Below are 20,963 nucleotides of genomic sequence, written 5' to 3'. Positions count from 1 at the left end.
AAAACCACTCCCGATCATTGGTCTCTATTGATCGATGCACCCTCACCCAAACCCACTATCCTAATTTCCAAAACCACCAACTCAATTTCTTTCCTTTTGAACCCCTCTCCTCTTCCCTCCCTTTTTTCTACCGACTAAAACAGAAAAATTGGACGTATTTGACAATGAGTTTTTGAAATAAACTCGTATTAAAGAAAAATGTTTTGTTTGGGAGTATGAGTTTAAAACAGTTAGTTTAGAGAATTAAAAAAAAAAAAAAAAAAAAAAAAAAAAAAAAAAAAAAAAAAAAAAAAAAAAAAACCTCATAATATAGACACCGCGGTCGTGACAAACTTTCTTTCCAATGCAATTTCGTTCTCTACTTTCAAAAGGAATGATATAAAGTTTAAAACACGAATGATAAGCTTAAACAAAAACGATAAATGCTATTATGTTATATAATCTAAGATGACGAATGATACATCAACATTATTTCTTTTCCAAAGTAAAATAAAATTTAATTCCTCGAGCTTTCCCACCACATATACCGAAAGCAAATATATGACACATGATATTAAAACAAAAAAAAAAAATTCTCTTTGTCGACCATCGTGAAAATAGTAATTGTAAAAATAGTAATCGACCAAAACAGAAGTCACATTCTGAAATTCTAAAAATAAAAAGCAATAATATACATTATTAACTCACAAACGATCGGCAATCCAAACCATTATATCGTTCTTATATCTAACCCATTTTATTGCGATTAATATCGTTTTTTTTTTAATTTGTTTTTTAAATATTAAGTTCATAGGATAATACAATCTTACAATCAGATTTGCGACTTTTACATACACAGATAAACTTAAACTTTATTATTATTTACTACTTTCGTAATTTATGTTAAGTATTATAATTATCTCCAAGGAATTTAAAGTACTACAAAAAGAAAATGATAAAAAAAAAATCTAAAGCAAAAATACAAAATAAGAGTAAATTGCTCAACCAATCTTAAAAAATTTATAAACTTAAAAGTTCTAGTGTGTTCTTTATTTGGTGGACTCATATTCACATTTCCGTGACTGTCCATGGATATTAGTGTCATTTTCAAAATTTCACTTTCCTTTCTAAATCCACTGAATTCCATTACAATTTACACCTTATTCCTTCAAAATTAGAAGTTAATATTTTCACTAACTAAAGTATTTCTCAAGCATTCAGGTTTATTTATATCATAAAACACATGTTGCTTATAATAGTAATAATAATAATAATAATAATAATAATAATAATATATGAACAGTTGAACAAACACATATGTTACTCTATAATGTTGATAATCTACAAGCAAACAGATTAACATATTTTGTTTTCAAACATAGCATATTAGAATATAAGATTAACAATATAAATTACTATATTTGAATTTTATTATATACAAAATCATTGTTTTTTAAAAAATGTATAATAAAATTTTAGTTTGTCATTGTTACGTATTGATTTCTCCTAATAAGTGTTATAAATCCATGATGTTTACCCTATTTTTCTAAAAAATTTAAATGTATAATCTGCAGTACATGTTAACACTTGTGACACAAGGGATGCGTGAACCAAATTTAATTAAAATTTTATATTTAGAAAAAGGTTAGAGACAATAGAAGAATTTGTATTTGATTATTGATCCCCCACATAGTGATTTTCTGAATGGTTGTACAATGAAAGGTACCTTGCAATACCAGACTGCACAAAAATTCTTTGAAAATGATATGCACCCACAGTTTTCTATAACTGTACTTGGTGGTTCTTTCCAAATTTCAAATAATAAGAAAATCTACATGTTTATAAGAATCATTTAGTGATAAAGTATTCTAACATCTTATTGGTTAGAAAAATGTACATTTCAACCGTTTCGAGTTTTTTGATTCGTCCAAAAACTATATCAAAAGCATTGAATGTCGACAGATTCACAATGACTTGTGAAAGTGAACGATTCTATTCACATATCATCACTTATAAAACAACCTCTTACAACAAGAGAGGATTATATAACATATTGTTAATCGAAGAAAAACAATAAAATAATACAAATAATTAATGTTGTTCGGTCGATATGACCTTCGGAGATTTGTCCTGTTATTCAACTGTTTATAATACATTGGAACACTGGCTGTTAATATTTATAACCAAAAACCCTAACAACTATTGGGTGATACCCATATACAAGTAAATATGAAATAACTGAACAAGTACATACCGCTTATCCTTTCGATTTTGCCATTCAGGTTTCTTCACTTCAATTCAGATCGGGTCATAAAGTCAATTCGGACCACCAAATTCCAAGTCCCCATCTAACACATATTGCATGACTAGAACAGAGGTCACATACAATTTTCAATGCATATAGTACAATTCAATTTTTTGATCCATAATTCCTATTTGGAAATTATATAAAATAATGCATGTCATAAGCTAGATTTTAAAAAGATTCGCTAATCAAAGGTAAGGAATACGTACTTACGAGGTTTTCTGTTTTTATGTGTCGTCCTTTGAAAATGTACAATCGATCGAATTCAGTGATGAAATTACTGATTTGTCCTTATGTTTAGTGAGAATAGTAGGATGTTATAGTATGTTTTACAGACCTTCTAAGGTGTCCTTTTGTGGAAAAATGCACGTGAACTTTGAGTCCTCTCGTGACTTTTTTTCTATTTCTCTCCTAGACTTGTCAGGGCCCAATCGATTTTTTTAAAAACACCATCAATTATGCATTGCTACGTGTCCTTCATCACTTATTTACCTTTAAAAAATATGTATAAACACTTTCTTTTAATTCTCGTAAGACTTGAAAACTTTGATATAATAGATCTTGTAAGTACATAAAAAAACTGTTTTTATATATAAATTAAACTTTAATTCTTATAAACCTTTATTAAAAATCAACTCAATAACTTGAAATAAAAAAACTATGTACGTATTATCCTATTTATACTAGTAATGATCCTAAAACTATAAGGAAACAAATTGCTACAAAAGAATAAAAAAACCTCATAAACAACTAGGAAACAAAAAGTTTTTTTTGGATTCATATGGAAGATCATTATGTTTTTCAAGACAAATGTTTTTTTTTTTCTTAACTATTTATGTACTTTGTTTTTACATGTTACTAGTTACCAAAAAACTTTGACCTCTCTCATGAATTGGAGGATCAAGATGTCACATGGACATGGTGAAGTTTGACATTGCTGACAATTTAAAAGAATGATCGTGGCCGTATATGCATGAAAAGACTAAAGTTCGTTACAGTTCATTCATGATTTATCTGTACGAACGGCTGATTCAACTTTTTTAGGTTATATCTCAATCATTTAGATAATTTTTAAACTTGTCATTCTAATTGTTTCTTAAAGTACTTATTGTAAGATCTTTATGACAGTAATTTTAATTTATGGTATTATATAGTACCATCTTTTTATATATTTTATTGAATGCTATTTAATAAAGATGACTAATAGTAATTTGTACCTTATGCAGTAAGAAGTGTAGATGATGTTGAGATATAATAATCAGACTGAAGATGCAAATATAAAACTTGTTTGACATGTGAATGAGGATAGTGTTGTAGCGTGCAATAATTTTTTGAGAACAAAATTTTGTTGTCATTTTGTCACCAAGTGTTTGTTTTTATGCATCAAAGACTCACAGGAGGAGCTGGGCCTATCAAATTCATTGCCAACAGCGCCAATGCTATCCGGAAGAGTAGTAGGGCTTCACGGATTACTTTTGTGGTCTTTTTGAGGCCCCAAAATCTCGACATTATCTGGTTTTTGGGACAACATGATATTATTATTGCTATGAATATGATGCTATTGCTATCCTTTTTTTTTTTTCTTCTTTTTTTAATCATGAAACCGTAATTGAAGGCAAACGGTAGGGACTAGGGACGTAGGCTATTTTATGAACCTTTCTGTCTTTAGTATTTAATATTAATCATTTGTATAGATCATGCATGTTGTACCCAGTGGCGGAGCTAGATGGGGCGTTGGGGGTACTATAGTACCCCCAAAAAGTATTATATATACATAAAAAATATTATTTGTAAACATGTTTCATGTTATTGTAACCCCAACTAAAGAGATTATAACATGTTTTTTAATGGCCAATATTGGATAACTACATATAATATATTGACAATGTTTGTTCCCCCATATCAAAATTCCTAGTTCCGCCACTGGTTGTACCCTTGTGTGGTTGAATTGAAGGTTGATATATTGTATATCTGCAGATACATCTGAGCCATATATATATATATATATATATATATATATATATATATATATATATATATATATATATATATATATATATATATATATATATATATATATATATATATATATATTATGTTTTTACTAAATATTATGTGCCAGAATGTATAAATTTGGACCACCGAATGAAATAGAATCAAATGTCATGATCTAAGGGTATATGATATTACAATAAGGTAACATGTACCATATAATCACACAAATTTCAGCATAACAACATTTTAGTCAATTGAGACAAATTTAAAAAAGGAAAAATCGAGATTTATAGGATAATTAATGATTTTGATTTAAAAAATCTGTTTTTTTTTTCAAATTAATTCAATTTCAAACGTAATTTGTAAGCATAAACCGATTTTATTTTATCATAATGTTATTTTGTTAGAACGATGTTCTGTAATTCTGTCAGAATGGTATACAACTATGAACATAATATTATAAACACATATTATCAAGACCAATAATTTTTAATGAATACAAATTTTATATAAGACGAAGTTTAATAGTTTAGAATAAGTAATTACATCCATTCTTAAAGAATACAATTATGAACATAAATTACCTTCATTATTGAAATCTCTTGCAAAAAAAATATTGACATTCTTGAAAGAATACTCATTCACTTTCTTGTTTCGTTCCTAGATGTCTTGTATATGCTTGACCTCTAAGCCACTTGAAAATATGCTAGCATTCTATGAGATTGACATTCTGTCATAATTGTATTGCATGAGAATGATTTTATACAGGGAGCTGCAAAAGGAGATAAACTCGAGGATGGTAAGTGATCCCTAGGTAAACTTGAAACACAAAAAAAAACATAAGAAACAAAAATCATGTTTAAACATCAGCCAATTGCAATACAACCCTTGCAAAATCATTCTTATGTGATTCTACCATAATCATTCTTGTGTGATTATACTGCAAATACAATTTTGGCAGAATCATTCTTATGTGATTCTCCAAGATTATAATATTCTCTACACGTTATTCAAATAGAAGAATACATTAGATACATAATATTTTTAAATAATAAAATAATTATTCTTAAAGAATGAAACAATTAGAGATAAGAATAAACATCCAATGATGAGGAAAGAAAGTCATTCTCACAGAATTAGCTTAAAGGGAATACAATATAGAATGCATTTAAATTTCACAAAAATAAACCCATTTTAAAATACAAATTAATACTAGCAATAAGGAAAGAAAAGGCTATAGCAGGGCCAAAATGTTCTCTAGAAACTATACCTTCAAGAATGCAAACCCCAGCTCTAATCGTCCAACCAACACCTAATATATTTCATACTCGAAAAATGGTTTCCTCTCTTTCAATATTGAAAGAAAATGAGAGGAATTCTAAATTTAAGTATGATAGAATAACATAATTCCCTGTTTTGATTTTCTTTACCTTTGGAGATGGGATGCACAACAATAAATATTCCATCACAAACCATGAATACAATCTGAGACCGCCATATTTCTCTTTGGCATTTCATCAAACACTTTAAGGGCGCTCCCTAAATCACCACATTTTCTATGAATCATGAATGAAAAAAATTTCCTTCTTTAGCTTCTCGAACGCTTCACATAATTTCTTCTTTAGCTTGTAGCAGGTTTTCTCTTTGGGATGCACCGTTTTCCCACACTTGTAGCAGGTTACTTCTTCGCTATATTTTCCCGAGTGCTTCTTCTTTCACTTCTCGCACCATTTCGATTAATTTCCTCCTCCGTCGAACTTCTTTAAACTAAACTTGCTCTTCCTTTTGTTGGGTTTAGCAGACCCTTCAAATTTCCTCTTCTCGCCAACCTCAACCTTGTTGGCGGCTCTTCCCTTGATCATATCCTCCACAGATTTGGCAGCCCATATAGCTGCCTCCAGAGTAGGTGCCTGAGGCACCGACACCGCGTATTCCCATGGAAGTCCCTTTGTGTACTTGTCGATTTTCGTCAATTCATCTGGCACAAGACGCAAGGCAAACTCCATCTTCTCTGTGAATTTGTTCGTGTATTCATCGATTGACATGCTTCCCTTCTTCAGGGTCAAGAACTGGTTCTCTAGCTCGAGCAAGTTTTGGGCTGAGCAGTACTTTCGTTTGAAATGCACCAAAAACTCTGCCCATGTCAGTTGCATGGGCTCATTGGGGCTCAGAGTCTTCCTCAGGGTATTCCACCAACGCACAGCGCCTCCTCGGAACTGACGCACTGCAAAGGTGGTTTGCAGCTTGCCTCTGCAACCGCACGTCATAAAAGCTAACTCCATTTCTGAGATCCAATCCATGACTCCGATCGGATATTCCTTTCTAGTGAAATTTGATGGCTTGCAAGTCAGAAAATCCTTGTACTTGCATACATTTCTCTCGACTACATCATCTTGGCCGTTTCTCCTATTAACTGGCGGATCAGCTTGGCCCACTGACCTACTGTAGTTTCCTTCCTCCGATTGTTCGGGAATCGTCTCCTGTTGCACAATGGGCATGGTGGCTTCGTCCCTGTTCTCTTGCATCATCCGCCTCATTTCTTCCCTTTGTTCAGCTAACAAAGCCCGCATCATGGCTTGTACTACAGCCATGGTGATTGGCTTAGGTGCAACTTCTACTACGATTGGTATTTGCTGTATCGCTGGGGGTTGATCTCGGTTCCCATTTGCATTCACGTTTCCGCTACGGGTCCTTGCCATCTTGATCTATACACCGAATAAGGTGAATTTACATCTTTATTTAGGACTGACGTTCAAATCATCCTTATCACTCCGAAACGTTTACATGTTAGTTCTAATATCGTAGTCGTACGTTTAGAATCCTAAACACATAAGGTTTCCAGATCCGGTCAGCAACAGACCATAAATCCAAACAAATAACAACATATCAGGCACACAACATTTAGCACATAAAAACATTTTAGGCATAATTCCTAAAATAAACTAGTGCTCACATCTCACAATCATCACTTAGCATTCTAAGTTTAAGTCTAGAAATCCTACAAATTCCTAGTTTGCTTAAACTAATGCTCTGATACCAACTGTGACATCCCCATTTTCACGGCCAAAAAAGATCGATTTTGTTTATGCTTTGTTTGAAAATCAGAGTAACATTTAAATAAAAGTGTTGCGGAATTTGTCCCAAAACAAAATATGATAAAGATTTATCAAAAGCATTTCCATAGAAATGTATTTCATTAAAAAGACTCGGGATGTCATGTTTGATACAGATCGTAAGCATAAACAATACAACATAGGCCTTACTACATTATTCCGTATTTAGAGGCCTAAAATCCCTTAATCTCTCATCCCAAGACATCTTATCTATGCTCATGCGCCACTACCTGTAATACAAGAAACTGAGTGGGTCAGACTTGGGAGCCTAGTGAGCACATAGGGTTTTCAACCCACAATAAATAAGTTTATTAATTTCATCAGTCAACAATAACCCGATTACCCATTCTCGTTATCCTCTCATTACGTCCCTAAACACCTATCATAAGGGACCTAGCCTAAGGATCATCATCAGGATGGACACTACTGCTAAGGGGATTCCTCAGCAATAAATGTCCTTAAGGCAACCATGTGGGGGATGGAGTACACATGGTGAGCACACAGTTCAAATAAACACGAAGTTCAAATAGACACCTACAAGTTGTGAGCCTGCTAGCGTTCCACTAGACTATCTAGAATAGTCATTGGTCGTCATTTATACTCTGCTAGATGACTAGATAATCAATACATCTATAACGAGGCCTCTCATCATTTTATTTTGTCACACAACAACTATTACATCTACCCATATTTTACCCAGCACATTTTGTAGACATAAAATACATATACAGTTTAAATCATTTAAAACATGTATAAAATTGTTCATCTAGCATAGATAGCAAGTATACAAATAATATGCACACACATCACGTAATTTATATTAAATACTTCATATCTATGTGTAAGCTGAAAGTAACTATGCACTCACTTGATAAGGTGGTGACTCGGTACTCGGACAACGCTTCGTTTACTTTAAAATGATTTCCTTCGACGAAACCTAGTATTATTACCACTAGATTTTAGTCTAATATTTACCGCGACTAACTATTAGTCTTATTATTATTATATAAGTGTTTAAACAATACTTTCCAACCACTATGTACAGACAGGGGCCAAATATAAAACACTGGAGGGCAGAACCATTTTGGCATATAACACTTCTGAAATCCAACAACCCTATGCGGCCCTTTAAACCAGATTCCCCGTACCGCGAGTAGTTAAAAAGATATTATAACGACACTTATATAAGTCATAATAATAACTCAAATATTCATTATAAGTTCATAATAACAATACTAATTTTAAATATAGACTATATTTAAAATAAGGTAAGCATAACTTACTTACAAGGGAATTTTCGCTAGGAGTTAGGCTCTGCAGGGGCAGAACTTCGTCGCTGAATCTCTCTAAGAAAGATTCATACAGGGCTTCAGCGCTCACCTTACTATGCTAAAACTACAAAAAGAGAAGTCGAATCACGAGGGACCGAAATACGCGAGGGGATAAGAAGAGAAAGACCTTATAGTTATATAAATAACTAAACACCCCTTTATAATACTATTTTAAATAGATTTAACGATATTTGTACTAAACTAATGTCGAAAGAACTCAACATTAGTCTTATAATGATCGCATTGTCGATACCTTTTTAATGATATATATATATATATATATATATATATATATATATATATATATATATATATATATATATATATATATGTGTGTGTGTGTGTGTGTGTGTGTGTGTGTACGTATATATTATTTATACTTTATTTTAATACGTAAATATGCTATTATAATTTGTAACTCGTTCATACGAACTCCGTTTTTGACGTTATTTATATCCACGCGTAGGTGGAGACGTACTCTACAATTTTCGTTTAGACTCCGTCGGCTAATTTTGACTTTATTTTTAAAGTTATATTTTTAACAGGCCGGGACAGGATTGGTCCATTAAAATCTCATAACTTCTTCATCCGATGTCCATTTTCATTTGTCTTTTTATCGTTACGCTACTAATAATGAGATCTTCGATTCTCGTTTAGGTTGTGTCGGATAAAAACCACTCGATCTAATACTCGAACTTCGGGATGTACACCGCTAAGTCAAAACTTCGAAAAATCATAACTACCTCATACGAAGTCAGATTTGGGCGTTCTTTTTATGGACGCTCTCGGTTTAACATATTCTATGACTTTCATTTAGATTGCTAAGGCTAAAAGTCGCTCTATCGTAAATTCACTATTTACGCTTCCCGGTGTCGCGCCGGTTCCGTCGTGAAACTTCGACGAGTCATAACTTTTTCGTTATAACTCGAATTTCGGCGTTCTTTATATCCCCGGAATCCTTGTTTCGACTACTACAACTTTATGTAAATATATCGGGCTTATCTCACATTTTAGTTTTGACGCTTATTTTTATTCTTTATTTATTACACATTTATAAATAAGTAATAAGCATATAAATTCACATAATTCACATAATACTCAAATATTTCATCTTTATTATCTCAAAAAGTGTTACAGTAGTTGAGCTAGATTATTACATCGTCTAAAATGCGTAGCCCCGAAACGCGGACGTTACAGGAAATAGAAAGGAACCCCAAGTTAGCGAGTAACGCTTTGAGGAAATGAGAAAAGGACACACGGCTATGACGAGGTAGCTACAACAGAGCGCCCGAACGAAAATATAACAAACGTTGAGTGTAACATCCCAATTTTCAAGACCAAAAATTTTGTTTTTTTTAATTAAGTAACTTATAAAGCGATAATCCCATAAGTCAAATATCATAAAACGTGTCGTGGAATAATAATAATGTCTGAGTACAATCCCAGGAACATCATAGTGCGAATATCATGTGTGTGCGATGCACTGCTACTGTGTCGGCTCCTTCCCCTTCGCTGAAGAGGTACCTAAAACAAAACTGAAATTTGTAAGCACAAAGCTTAGTGATTTCCCCCATCATACCACATACCATATAACATGCATACTTCCGAGCAATTCTGGGGTGCCCGACCTACCCTGTCTGACAATTCTGGGGTGCCGACCTACTCTGTCTAGCAAATCTGGGGTGCCGACCTACCCTGTCTGGCAATTCTAGGGCGTCAACCTACACTTCGGTTTATCTCAAACGGACACGGGGGCTATTTCACCCCTACAATTATCACCTAATAACATAGCATAAACATACTGTCATACATATCTGGGGTGGCCGACCTACCCTTCGGTCCTTACGACCGTAACATGGGGACTATTCCCCTTACTATGTACTATCACATCATATCATGCTAGCACATAATCATGACACATAACAACATACCAAATAATTATCATGAAGACAATTATCTCTACCATAACTCTTACTAGTGGGTCGGCCTTGGTGCCTTAGACCCACTTCTACTGGAAGGTAACTCACCTCAGTATCGTGAGGTGTCTGAACTGTCCTCGCTGCCGGGATCAACTCCTCTTGATTCCTACACATAACAATCTTCCTTAATTACCATTTCATGTTCAACTCATGTTGAAGTCAAAGTCAAGGTCAACACCTTGGTCAAAGTCAACTCTGGGTCAAAGTCAACATCTAGTTGACTCAACTTGTTGGGTCGACCCACCAACTCGCCGAGTCTTTCAAGAACTCGTCGAGTTCTCCTTCATACAAGTTCGGGACTTTCTACCACTGACTCACCGAGTTCATCCTTGAACTCGTCGATTCCTTCCTCATACAAGGTCGGGACTTTCTACCACTGACTCGCCGAGTTCATCCTTGAACTCATCGAGTCCTTCTTCATGCAAGAAGACACGTCTAGTCCTGGACTCGCCGAGTTCCTTATGAACTCGTCGAGTTCGTCTTCATGTAGTTGGGACTTATTCTTGAACTGACCGAGTTTTGTTCTTGAACTCGCCGAGTTCCATGATCTTCAGGTCCATATTCACATCCATCTTGTTGAGTCCTCTTCTAGACTCAACTAGTACGATCAGAAGCCAAAAAGTTTGGAGAACCATAACCCGACTCACTGAGTCCTATGAGCGACTCATCGAATCCCCCAAAGTCCAAGTCTACCAAGTCGATTTTAGTCGGGCTCAATGCATCCAGAACATAGATCTGACCTCCTAGGATTGATATAGCACGTAAAGTTACAAACTTTACGTGCATGCATGAGTTAACTAGCTCATAAGGACCCAAAATGAAGTCTACAAGGTGCATGGGACTCCCATGGCCATAAAGTTGGCATCTTTATGCCATGGGAACCCTTAAAGGTCCAAGATCTGAAGTACAACTCCATTGATACTCATAATCCCGAACATGACTTCACTAAGACTTAGAAAAGGTAGAAAATAGCCATAAATGGAGATCTAAGAAATGAATAGCCAAGGTATTAGCTTTATACCTCAAATGAGGTGGGAATGTGTTAAAACCTCTGGATCTACTTGCTTCCTCTTGATCTCCCAAGCTTCCTTCTTCTTCTCAAACTTCAAATACACACAAATGGCACAAAAAGTTCAAGAACACTCAATATTCGATTAGGGTTTCGAGGATAGGGTATGAGGGTGTTGGAGGCTGGAGTGGAGGCCAGTAAGTGTTTAAATATGGTGCAAACCCTAAATTTTTGGGTTTCATCCAGACAGGTTTACTCGTTGAGTCGGGGCTTTTGACTCAGCGAGTAGACTCTTCCACCCACGTCCAATCCTTTGCATCTACTCGATGAGTTGGGCCTCCAACTCGTCGAGTCCCTGTATAAATGTGCAAAACCTCTAATAAAAATACGTACCGGGAACCGGGTGTTACAAATCTCTCCCACTTATTTTAGACTTCGTCCAAGTCTGCTGTTGTTGCATCTAGAAAAAGCTCAGGGTAGTGCTCCTTCATCTCGTCCTCCAACTCCCAAGTCCATTCTGAGCCCTTGCGATGCTGCCATTGCACCTTCACCAACTCGACCCTCTTGTTCCTCAGATCTTTCAACTTCCTATCGATGATAGCTACTGACCGCTCAATGTAGTTCAGGATGTCATCCACCTGAATATCCTCTATAGGCACCACTGCAGAGTCGTCTACCAGGCACTTCCGCAGCTTGGAGACGTGAAAGGTACTATGAATCTAACTTAACTCGGCTGGCAGATCCAGCCTGTATGCCACCTTGCCCACCCGGGCTGCAACCCTGAAAGGCCCAATGTACCTAGGTCCCAACTTGCCCTGCTTCCTGAATCGAATGACACCCTTCCAAGGTGACACCTTCAGGAGGACCATATCCCTAACCTGGAACTCTAGGTCCGAACAATGCTTGTCGACATAACTTTTATGTCGACTTTGAGCAGTCTGAAGCCTGCTTCGCACTTGTTGGACCCTCTCTGTCGTCTTGAGTACCACTTCGGTACTCCCCATGACCCTCTGTCCCACCTCACCCCAACATATCGGGGTTTTGCACTTCCTCCCGTATTACATCTCGAAGGGAGGGCGGTCAATACTCGTGTGGTAGCTATTGTTGAAGGAAAACTCTGCCAAGGGAAGGTAGGTATCCCAACTACCACCGAAGTCTAGGAAACAAGCCCACAACATATCCTCCAATGTCTGAATGGTCCGCTCGCTCTGACCATCTATCTATGGGTGAGAAGCATTGCTAAAGTGCAGACGAGTACCCAACTTGTCATGAGATTTCTTCTAGAATCTGGAAGTAAACCGCACGTCCATGTCTGAAATCACAGAGATTGGCACTCCGTGTCGGGCTACCACCTCCCGGATATATATGTTGGCCAGCTTCTCGACCGAGATGCTCTCCTGGATCGGTATGAAATGTGCACTCTTGTTCAACCGATCCACGATGACCCATATGGAATCCACTCCCCGTGCGGTCCTAGGAAGCTTGGTGATGAAATCCTTAGTAATATCTTCCTATTTTCACATGGGGATGTCTAACAGCTGCATCTTGCCATGAGGTCATTGGTGCTCGGCCTTGAACTTCCTGTAGGTCAGTCATCTCTCGACGTACCAGGCTACATCCCACTTCATGCAGGGCCACCAGTAATTAGGACGAAGATCTCTGTACATCTTTGTCACCCCAAGATGTATAGAAAACATGGATTTGTGCGCCTCCTCCATCAACACCTGGCGCACACCTCCATGATACGGAGCCCACACCCTACGGTGTAGTGTCAACAACCCACGACTATCATAGTCGAAGGAGGAAACCTGCCCCACAATACGCTCGCTCTTTCGATGTTCCTCCTTCATAGCCTCCTGTTGGGCCTCTCGGATCTGCTCCAACATTGGAGTCACTACTGTCATCCGTAAGCAAATGTCTCTGATCGGGGCAGCCTTGCGGCTAAGAGCATCAGCCACCACATTGGCCTTCCCCCAGTGGTAGAGGATCTCACAATTGTAATCATTCACCACATCTCGCCACCGACGCTGCCTCATGTTCAGATTCGGCTGATCCATGAGGTACCTCAAACTCTTGTGGTCCGTGTAAATGGTACATCGGACCCCATAAAAAGTAGTGTCACCAAATCTTGAGGGCAAAGACAACCGCCCCCAATTCCAAATCGTGCGTTGGGTAGTTTGCCTCGTGAGGCTTCAGTTGCATCGAGGCATAGGCGATAACATGCCCTCTCTGCATCAATACCGCGCCCAACCCTGAGATTGACGCATCGCAGTATACCATAAAATCCTCCACGCCCTTTGGCAGGGCGAGGATCGATGCCTCGCATAGCCTCTGCCTCAATGTCTCGAACGTTGCCTGTTGCTCAGCCCCCAGTGAAAGACCACAAATTTCTTTGTCAACCGAGTCAAGGGTACGATTATCTTGGAGAAGTCCTGAATGAATCTCCGGTAATACCCTGCCAATCCTAGGAAATTTTGAATCTCAGATGGAGACTTTGGAACCTCCCATCTCATCACAGCCTCTACTTTAGTCGGGTCGACCAGAATACCGTTCTGGTTGACAAGGTGCCCAAGAAACTGCATCTCACGCAAACCAGAACTCACACTTGGAGAACTTAGTGTACAAGCTCTCCATCCTCAGGGTATTTAAAACCTCTCGCAAGTGCTCCTCATGCTGCTCCTGTGTCTTGGAGTAAACCAAGATATCATCAATAAAAACTATCACAGACAGATCCAACATCGGTCTGCATATGCGGTTCATGAGGTCCATGAATGTGGCAGGAGCATTGGTGAGCCCGAAGGACATCGCCACGAACTTGTAGTGGCTATAGTGAGTACGGAAAACAGTCTTCTGTATGTCCTCATCTCCGACCCTCATCTGATGGTAGCCTGACCGCAAATCAATCTTGGAAAACCAAGATGCCCCCTGAAGCTGGTCGAAGAGATCATCAATCATCGGGAGTGGGTAACGGTTCTTCACCGTTACCTTGTTCAGCTCCCGATAGTCTATACACATTTGATGCGACTTGTCCTTCTTCTTCACAAACAGGACCGGGGCTCCCCAAGGTGAACTGCTTGGTCTAATGAATCCCTTGTCTAACAGCTCCTACATCTGTGTATACAACTCCTTCATCTCGGGAGGAGCCAACCGATATGGTGCCTTGGCTATCGGAGCCGCACCATGGACCAGGTCGATCCTGAATTCTACCTGTCTCTCCGGAGGTATCCCAGACAACTCCTCTGGGAAAACATCCGTGTACTCTCGCACCACTGGTACATCGCTCACCGTCGCCCTACCCGCTTCCCGAGTATCCATAACATAGGCGACATACCCTGCGCAACCTTGCTGAAGGTAGCGCTAGGCCTCACTGTTGAGCATAAAGTTGGTCCACGTTGTGGCCTCTCGCCCTGGATCACCAGCTCTCCCCCACTTGGGGTTCTGACCCGTACTAACAGCTGCGTGCAGTCGATCACTGCCTCATTGGGGCTCAACCAATCCATGCCTGTACTAACCTTGTTCCTACGCAACAGAATGAGAACCAAGTCTACCAGGTAGCTCTCCTCATACACTCTTAGAACACACTCTATAAAAACCTCTAATGGTTGTACTGATCGGTCATCGACAATCTCGACCTTTAGAGGGCAATCTGACATTCCCGAAGACTCAGGGAACCTCTTGCTAAGTGCAAGAGAGACAAATGATCGGGTAGCACCTGAATCGAACAACACCTGAACTGGAATACCGTTCACATGGAACGATCCTAAACAAAACACATAATATGACAAATAAATATCATAAACAACATATAAATAAAATAAAACGGACGTCAGATGAAGAAGTTATGAGTTTTTAACGGATTTTTCCTGTCCTGGTCTGTTAAAAATAATAATATTAAAAATAAATCAAAATTAGCCGACGAAGTCTAAACTAAAGTTATAGAGCATAATTTCACCTACGCGTGTATATAAAGAGCGTCAAAAACGGAGCTCATATGCGAAAGTTATGGATTTATGAAGTTTGGGGCACAAAATTCAAGAAAAATCCCAAATCCGAGAAATTTTGCATGGTAAGACTTTGGCCACGTCACCCGGATCCTCACATATTGCCCCGTGTCCGAGGCTGCCGTGTCACGAAGCTGTTGAGTCACCATGTGCAACCTCTCCTTCTGATGCCTGGACCCTCGCCCTCGCTGCCACGTGGCCTCCCCTTCGCCTGCGAACAATCATGTGTCCTTCCCTCTTCTGTCTCGGTCCGAAGCCTCGACTATATAAGGGAGGGTGCGAACCCTCCCGGTTTTTGTTGAAAATTTGCATACTTTTTCACTTTAAAGCCTATTTTAAGCCAATTCCAATCCCCCGAAGCCCCGAGATCATACCTAACACTCGAAATACATTTCGAAGTGCCCGAAGAGCCCGAGAAAATTATCTTTTCGGTTTGAAGCTCAACCTTCGCAAGGCCCGGTTTCTTATTAAAGCTCACGATTTCATAGGAAACGATCATTTTAAGAAACGAAGTGTTGCTCGATTATCATTAAATCAAGTGAGTGTATAGTCACTTTCATCTTACACATAGATATGAAGTATTTTCTATAAAATACGTGTTATGTGTAATTATATTGTTCGTTTATTTGAGATGAATGTTGAATGAATGTTTTATATAGGTTTTAAACTGTATATGTATTTTTATCTACAAAAATGTTGGGTAAAACATGGGTAGATAGTTGATGTGTGATGAAATAAAATGATGAGAGGTCTCGATGTTATTGTGATCCAGTCATCTAGCGGAGTATGGATGACAACCACAGACTTTTCTAGATAGTCCTGTGGAACGCTGACAAGCTCGCAACTTGTAGGTGTTAATGAGCTTGGGTGTTCATTCCTGTACTCCATCCCCCACATGGTTGCCTTAATTGACATAAATTGTTGGGAAACCCCCAAAGCAATGTTGTCGCCCCGATGAAAATCCTTAGGCTAGGTCCCTTGTGATAGTTGTTTTAGGGACGTAAAGTGAGGATAACGATAATGGTTAATCGGGTTATTGTTGTTTGATGAAATTAATAAATTTATTTATTGTGGGTTGAAAACCCTATATGCTCACCAGGCTCCTAAGCCTGACCCACTAAGCTTTCTGTATTACAGGTAATGGATCCATAACATAGTTGGATATTGAAGAGAGATTTTTGGATTATAGGACAGTAGATGTAAATAATTGTTGTAAGGCTTATAATGTACTATTTATGCTTTTGGTCTGTATCGGAACATGACATCCCGATGTATTGATATATAATGAAAATATATATTTCTTTAAGAAATGGTTTTGATAAATTCTTATCATGTTTTGTTTTGGGGACAAATTCCGCAACATCTTTTAAAAGATTACTCCGATTTTATTTTAAAAGCATAAATTAAATCGGTCTTTTCTGGCCGAGAAATTGGGGATGTCACACGAATGCCCTGCTTTTTCGCCAGCGTGCGGACGTCGGAGTTCGTAGACGCTCAAAAGAAGTAACTGAAGACCTAACAAGTAGGTATACAACCCCGGGACCGACATATCAGTACGAAGCCTACGAGCTTATTGATGACACTTGGGGTTAATTCTTCAACAGAAAAGCCATAGTGGTGCACAATCATATCAAAGAAGTCAGACGTTGGCAGGCATAATCCCGCTTTGAACAGAGGAACAGGAACCCCCACTTTCCCTCGAGGGCAGTCATAGATCGATGATCCCTTCGTCGGAATCATCACACCATGCTCTGGCAAGAAACCAAATTGTTCTTGCAGTAGTCGAAATTCCTCTACGGTAGGGACTCTACCGTAACAATCCATCGTTAAGAACGGATGATTGATGAAAAAGAAAAAAATTACAAAATGCATGAGTCGCTACAATGAAAGCAAGAAAAGAAGCGAAGTAAAAACTTTTAAGGACAGGAGTCGATCCGTACAATTATTCCACGTTTAAGATTAGCCATCAATAGGTCGGTTTTACATTACTGTCATGCGTTTAATTTCGTCCATTAACATGACACTTTCCTTCTACCTTTCTTATAATAAGATCTAATCGAGAAGGATTGATCTGGTTTATGGACAAAACTTGGTAATCATATTAATAATAATTGGATTTATTATTCGCAATTAATCAACATATAATTCTCCATATTATTTTTCGATATCCTTGCGTGTCTGTTGGTTCTGATTTGCAACAGTATCTTCCGGCGGAGAGGGCGTTCGCGTGGATCTGAAGGAGTGAGAAAACTGAACTCGACCAACACCACCACTACCTTCGCTTCACTTGAGTTGTTCAGGAAAAAAAGCGTCGATCTGAAATCCAACGAGGCATTCCAGATCTAAACTTCGGCGAACAAATGGACCTTGTTCTTGTAGATTTGAACTCTGCCACACCCAACAGACCTCGTTCACGACGAAATGAGATCTTCTTCACATAACTTGTGTTTCTAGTGATCTTCATTCGTTTGTGTGTGATAGACAGATAATGGTGTTACATATTTGCACTGGAACGCCACCTCCATGCCAACTAACAAAGATCTAGGGGTTCCATTACCGGAGATAACGACATTCTAGATCTGCAATGAAGGGTGGCGGCTACGAAGAACAAGGTTAGGATTTCTAGATCTTCAAATGAGATCTTCAGCGATGAGGGTTTGGGATTTAGAAATGGAAGAAAGAGAAGATGAAGGGTTGCGCTTGATGAAAATTGAAGCGGAAGAGAAGGAAGATGAATGGTAACGATGACAGTATGGCGGCGACGACATTTCATATAATCAATTTGTTTGTCATTCTCGTTTTCTGGAGGTTTACAGATCTCGAAAACTGAATTTTCTGAGTTTTTGTTTGAAGATCTGTAAAATTTAGTTCTTGATTCTAGGGTTTTTGATTTTACAAATCTGAAAAATGTATTCTTGTTCTTGTGATCTAAAAAAATCAAGTTTATAGAAATATTCTATTCTTAAATGTTCTTGAGAATTTTTTTTTTTCTAGTTTGAGTGTTTTGAAAAACTTTAGTTTGCAGAAAAATCTTTTATTCATGAAGGTGGTATGAGGTGGACAATGGTGTTGGTGGTGATGGAAGGTAGGAAATGAAATATAGTCTCTGAACACTTGGGTGCTGTTTGTTTTTTGTCTGTAGATCTTCTTGGCCTCCTCTGTCTGTGGCGCGCAGACCACACATAAACATTAGGCTTCACAGACTCTTTGTTTTTTAAAGACTGCAGACCTAAAATGGTCTGTACGTCCTCTTCTTGGCGCATGTGTAGACCAGAATCTTCAAACCTTTTCAGACATCTTCTAGCCTAAAAAACACATATATCTTTGGGTTTTTTTTTTTCTTAAACATAGATTTTTCCAACTTTATCTATGATAAACACTTTTGAAAAAAAAAAGTTACAATACTTGAAGAAAAAAGGTTCGACAACACAATAATGACTTTTGTGATAAATTTATAAATAAAAATTTAATTACAATAATGGTCGTTCGAGCTGTTTATATAGATATGAAAAAAATCGTAATATTGTCTCGTATTTTTTCTGCCAAATTTTATAAAACATTAGTTATTGCAAATATTATTCATTTCTTGGGATAAATATTTATAGCCAATTTTTAATTGATTTAATTGAAAAGATAAAATGAAAATTTTGAAAATTTCATTTAAAATCAAGGTTTATTTTCATCCATTTTACATGTTAAATTTTTTTATCCTTAATTACAATGTTTAAGTATATCTTTACGACCAAAATTTGTTGTTTTTTATCAAATATATTCATTAATTTGTACCATTTTATTTTCAATTTTTATATAATAATATATAAAAGTTGATCTACATAAAATTACTGAAAAAATCTTTGAAGTTAAAAAAATCGGTTTAATTAGATTTTAGTTTATTCTAACAGCCTGCATATGTTAAAAAACATACAGTCTTCTTCTTTCAGACTGCAGATGTTTGGTCCACTTCTTCTACTGCAGAGGTTTATAGATGTGGTCTGCAGACTGCAAAAATTTGCCTTGGTGTTCATAATATTCAACAATAAAGAACAAGTATATATATATATATATATATATATATATATATAGAGAGAGAGAGAGAGAGAGAGAGACCTTCTTATTTTTTAATTATTTAAATAAATTAATAAGTATTGGATTTAAAATTTTTTAAAAAATATAGAAAATAAATACCCCAAAAGTATTACAACAATTTCAGTTTACTGAGGGACTATAAACTACAACAAAACTAGCTCAAAAATATCATGTAGCCAAAAAAAATCAAGATTTAGACTAAGGGCTAATGACATAGAAGCACTTAAGTTTTCACAAAATATTCGATTTTACCCTTTTGGGTATTTTAGGTTCATTAAAGCCTGAAGTTTGCACTTTAACCCTCTTAGAAGGGGTTAGCCGGTTACAAGTCGGTTGCCTACACACGTGACAATGACACGTCGGTGCTGATTGGATTAATTTGGCTGACATTGGGTTAGCCGGTTACAAGTTGGTTGCCTAGACACGTGGCAACGACACGTCGGTGATGATTAGATTAATTTGGCTGACATGACGAAGATATCGAGTGCCACATCATTACTTATTTTAAAAATTCGAAAAGAGTGAGACCTTGGGCTACCAAGAAATGATCTCAACATCTTCTACTCACAAACAACATCACTTACCCCTAGACCGGAGAATCTTTTGTTTTTTCAAACCTCATATATCATATATAATGTATAACACTGTTAGGTGTGTCAAACCCAACAAATAATAGGGGTACGATATACTCCAAAATAATACTACTATATTGCACTAAAAGACAGTACAAGGCAAGTAGGGTCGATCCACAGAGACACGGGATAATTAGTATATACCTCTTTGCGTAAGGTATTTGTTCACAAAAGATTAAATAGGGGGGGGGGGGGGGGGGTTGCGTGTAATGATGTAGCAAACAAATTTAAAACGCAAGTAAACAACCAAACGAATGAATTAAGTTCAGATTTTGTAAGGACTCCAACTCCATGTATGACAATCCAGCAATATGAATCAAAGATGACAAGACATTTGTTTCATTCTATCTAAGTTGGTACTTGAAAGTGTTAACAATCTCTAACACTTTCCATTCACCACATTAATCAATCAAAACGAGCTCTTTGATTAATCCTAACCTTACTAACCTAATCTAAACAAGCTCTTAGAAGTAGATTAAAAGATTGCATTAAGCTTATTGTGGATGTTCCCAACAACACCCAATACTCCTCAC

Source organism: Lactuca sativa, chromosome 6 (assembly GCF_002870075.4).
Source record: "Lactuca sativa cultivar Salinas chromosome 6, Lsat_Salinas_v11, whole genome shotgun sequence".
Classification (NCBI taxonomy): domain Eukaryota; kingdom Viridiplantae; phylum Streptophyta; class Magnoliopsida; order Asterales; family Asteraceae; genus Lactuca; species Lactuca sativa.
This window is presented reverse-complemented; position numbering follows the sequence as displayed.